The following is a 5,283-nucleotide window of genomic DNA, read 5'->3' on the forward strand; positions in this document are numbered from 1 at the left end:
GCATCATGCATTCCCTCCAAACTTATACCCACTCCCAGAATCCTCTCTGGCAGAATCTGCCTTCTGGGGTAGATACAAGCCTGACTGAGCCACTGATTGGGTTTCCTCCACTGCACTATGAGAATCCTCTCACAGAGCCAGTGGGGAGCCTCCCCTCTCAGTAACCTCACCTGGGGAGACATGACAGTCCAGCTGAAATCATGGCCCTGCTGTTAAGCAGCCAAGTCCCACTATACTTTACCTAGCACCTACCTGTAGGGTGCTTCATCAGTAATAGAGGGGAAAACTTCCAATGGGAACCTGGGGGTCCCCAAGGAATTTCCTTGATTTGTAAGGATTTCCTCTCACTTCCTTTTTGGTTATGGGACAGGAAAATAAGGGAAATCTCTGCAATGGGACACGGATGGCAAATAAAATTGTGACAGGGGTTATAACCCTCCCTTACGCTATCAAAAAAAAAAAAAAAGTTTTGCCTATAAAGCTAATCTTACATTATTACAAATATTTTGTCATGTTCCACCCCAACTACAGTTTTAATTGAAAAAAAAAAAGCCCAGCACTGGTTGAATTAAAAAGGGCTTTCGCTATTATACTTTCCTTTTCTATGCTACTGACAGACAGATACTGTTCTTCATCGTCCAGCGTGCTATGACACCCAATGTCTTTCAACCCACTTCTGGTGAGCCCAGAGAATCATGGGCACTCACCCCTGAGTGATTACATACCTCCTGTGTAGTTCTGGGCTGATCCCTCACTTTCCTCATGATCATCCTTACCCCATGAGTCGAGATCTTGCATGGAACTCCAGACCAAGGGCGGTTGATGTTTATTTTGTATTTCTTACATTCTTACGAATAATTTCTCCAGCAGTTGTCTCCTTCTTACCAAGCTTCTTGCTGATGGTCTTATAGCCCATTCCAGCCTTGCTTAGGTCTACAGTCTTGTCTCTAAAGTTCTTCGACATGCTATTTAGTCTCGTCCATGATGGTGAGGTTTGAGCCTAGGTTCACACTGAGGGTGGGTTTGAAATCAACTCAGCTGAACGATTTCAAACTGGCATTTCAGCCAGACTTTGGGGCCGATTTGACACATCTGTGCGGGTTCCTGCACAGATGTCTATTGAAATCGCCCCCGAAGTGCAGAAACTACTTTTAGGAATCGGTGCGGCGCTGCAAAGTCGGTGTCGCACCGATTCAGACGGTTCCATTTCCGACAATAGGCTCCTATTTGGCATGCGATTTGAAATGTCAAATTGCATGTCAACTCGGCCCAATGTGAGCGTGGGCTGAATGGAAGAAAGAGATTCTGTGGACAGATGTCTTTTATAAGTTGTCGTTAGCAGCACCTTCCTAAATTGACAGGACTAATCTGTGTACGAGCCAGAATTATTGTTGGTTGGTAGGGGATCAAATAGTTATTTTACTCACTAAACTGCAACTCAATTTATAGCATTTGTATCATGTGTTTTTTCTGGATTTTTGGTTGATATTCTTTCTCTATCATTTAACCGGTTCTGGATCGCCCACCGCATATATACTGCGGCAGGCTGTCCCTCCTGTGCGAACTGACGTAGGGTTATGTTGGTCGCGCGCCTGCAGCTAGGGGGCAAGCGCGCACCACCGCCGGCGCACTCCCGCCCCCCACTCGGCAGAGGGGACCCAGATGCACGGGGCAGGCAGCTCCGATTGCCGCCGGGCACCCGCGATCGCTCCCCGCTGAGAGAGAAGAACGATCAGCTGTTGTAAGCACAGCTGACCGTTCTTCTCTCTGGAATCATCACAAAGCACCTGTGATCCTTCTATGTCTCTGGGATCATTTCAAAAGCCCAACCCCCCCACAGTTAGAATCACTCCCCTAGGGACACATTTAACCCCTGATCACCCACTGTGTTAACCCTTCCCTGCCAGTGTTATTATTACAGTAATTAAAAAAGCATATTTTTAGCACTGATTACTGTAGTAATGTCACTGGTCCCTCCAAAAGTGTCAAAAAATGTCAGCTGGGGTCCGATCTGTCCGCCGCAATGACGCAGTCCCACTAAAAATCGCAGATTGCCACCATTACTAGTAAAAAATAAATTAATAAAAATGATATAAATCTTTCCCATAGTTAGTAGACGCGATAACATTTGCGCAAACCAATCAAAATACGCTTATTGCGATTTTTTTATTTTACCAAAAATATGTAGCAGAATAAAAATCGCAGAGGTGATCAAATACCACCAAAAGAAAGCTCTATTTGTGGGAAAAAAAGGACATCAATTTTATTTGGGTACAGGGTCACATGACCGCGCAATTGTCCATTAAAATAACGCAGTGCCGAATCGCAAAATATGGCCTGGTCATTAAGGGGGAAAATCTTCCGGTCCAGAAGTGGTTAGATTACACCTATGATAACAATTACAGACCCTTAATTTATTTCTAAGTGGGCAAACTTACAAAATTTGCAGGGGATCAAATAATTATTTCCCCCACTGTATGTTATGGAGGGACGCCTTTTTCAGGTGACACCTTAATATTCTGCCTTAGTTTTGCAGTTTACAAACAAGTGGTCACTGCCCCCACCTATAACCGGTCTTTGCAGCAAGGAGCACTGGAAGGGTGATGTAATGTATGTAAAAAACCCCAAAGATGATGCACAAGAAAGCCACAAACAGTTTGCTGAAGACAAGCAGACTAAGGACATGGATTATTGGAACCATGTGCTGTGGTCTGATGAGACCAACATAAGACAAGCATCTCTCCAGACCTAAACCCTATTGAGCATCTGTGGGGCATGCTCAAACCGAAGGTGGAGAAGCACAAGGTCTCTAACATCCACCAGCTGTGTGATGTCGTTATGGAGGAGTGGAAGAGGACTCCAGTGGCAACCTGTGAAGCTCTGGTGAACTTCATGGGCCCAATTTGGACATTTTAACTTAGGGGTGTACTCACTTATGTTTCCAGCTGTTAAGACATTAATGGCGGTGTGCTGAGTTATTTTGAGGGGACAGCAAATTTACACTGTTATACAAGCTGTGCACTCACTACTTTACATTGTAGCAAAGTGTCATTTCTTTAGTGTTGTCACATGAAAAGATATAATAAAATATTTACAAAAATGTGAGATACTGTATGTATTTGAGTTTGTATGTGCATGTGTATATATGTTTTTGTGTGTGAGAATGTGTATGTATTTGAGCGTGGATACTGTGCACTAGGAAGTACAGTGGGTACGGAAAGTATTCAGACCCCCTTAAATTTTTCACTCTTTGTTATATTGCAGCCATTTGCTAAAATCATTTAAGTTCATTCTTCTTCCTCATGAATGTACACATAGCACCCCATACTGACAGAAGAACACAGAATTGTTGACATTGTTGCAGATTTATTAAAAAAGAAAAACTGAAATATCACATGGTCCTAAGTATTCAGACCCTTTGCTCAGTATTTAGTAGAAGCCCCCTTTTGATCTAATACAGCCAGGAGTCTTTTTGGGAAAGATGCAACAAGTCTTTCACACCTGGATTTGGGGATCCTCTGCCATTCCTCCTTGCAGATCCTCTCCAGTTCTGTCAGGTTGGATGGTAAACATTGGTGGACAGCCATTTTTAGGTCTCTCCAGAGATGCTCAATTGGGTTTAAGTCAGGGCTCTGGCTGGGCCATTCAAGAACAGTCACAGAGTTGTTGTGAAGCCACTCCTTCGTTATTTTAGCTGTGTGCTTAGGGTCATTGTCTTGTTGGAAGGTAAACCTTCGGCCCAGTCTGAGATCCAGAGCACTCTGGAGAAGGTTTTTGTCCAGGATATCCCTGTACTTGGCCGCATTCAACTTTCCCTCGATTGCAACCAGTCGTCCTGTCCTTGCAGCTGAAAAACACCCCCACAGCATGATGCTGCCACCACCATGCTTCACTGTTGGGACTGTATTGGACAGGTGATGAGCAATGCCTGGTTTTCTCCACACATACCGCTTAGAATTAAGGCCAAAATGTTCTATTTTGGTCTCATCAGACCAGAGAATCTTATTTCTCACCATCTTGGAGTCCTTCAGGTGTTTTTTAGCAAACTCCATGCGGGCTTTCATGTGTCTTACACTGAGGAGAGGCTTCCGTCGGGCCACTCTGCCATAAATCCCCGACTGGTGGAGGGCTGCAGTGATGGTTGACTTTCTACAACTTTCTACCATCTCCTGACTGCATCTCTGGAGCTCAGCCACACTGATCTTTGGGTTCTTCTTTACCTCTCTCACCAAGGCTCTTCTCCCCCGATAGCTCAGTTTGGCCGGACGGCCAGCTCTAGGAAGGGTTCTGGTCGTCCCAAACGTCTTCCATTTGAGGATTATGGAGGCCACTGTGCTCTTAGGAACCTTAAGTGCAGCAGAAATCTTTTTGTAACCTTGGCCAGATCTGTGCCTTGCCACAATTCTGTCTCTGAGCTCTTCAGGCAGTTCCTTTGACTTCATGATTCTCATTTGCTCTGACATGCATTGTGATCTGGAAGGTCTTATATAAACAGGTGTGTGGCTTTCCTAATCAAGTCCAATCAGTATAATCAAACACAGCTGGACTCAAATGAAGGTGTAGAACCATCTCAAGGATGATCAGAAGAAATGGAAAGCACCTGAGTTAAATATATGAGTGTCACAGCAAAGGGTCTGAACACTTAGGACCATGTGATATTTCAGTTTTTCTTTTTTAATAAATCTGCAACAATGTCAACAATTCTGTGTTTTTCTGTCAGTATGGGGTGCTATGTGTACATTCATGAGGAAGAAGAATGAACTTAAATGATTTTAGCAAATGGCTGCAATATAACAAAGAGTGAAAAATTTAAGGGGGTCTGAATACTTTCCGTACCCACTGTATATACTCCTGATCCATGGACATTTTTAATTGGGCTGTATGCTACCTTTACTTCTGACCTCTGCACTATGTATTTCCTCTCTTCATTTCCATTTCTCTCCTTTCTCTTCAATTTCCCTCCCTTACCCCTTTCCCATGCACCCCTCTGTTCCCTTCAATTTCCCTCTTCCCCTTGGTACCATTCTGATTTCAGGGAATAGAGGAGGATACAGGCTGGCCTGTGAGTGGTGAAAGGCATTGGGTTTGCCCTGTACTATCTATGCTACATGTTACACAATCCCAACCCCTACACTCTGTACATTACACACCTCTGACCCCTTCAATCAGTACTTTACATACTTCTGGCCCCTGCACTCTGTACATTATATACTCTTGCACTCCAGCGCTATTTACAATCGGTAAAGGAAGCAGCAGGAAGATCCCACAAGGTCACTGCACATT

The sequence above is a fragment of the Pelophylax lessonae genome (assembly GCF_965119305.1).
Source record: "Pelophylax lessonae genome assembly, chromosome: 1".
Taxonomy (NCBI): Eukaryota; Metazoa; Chordata; class Amphibia; order Anura; family Ranidae; genus Pelophylax; species Pelophylax lessonae.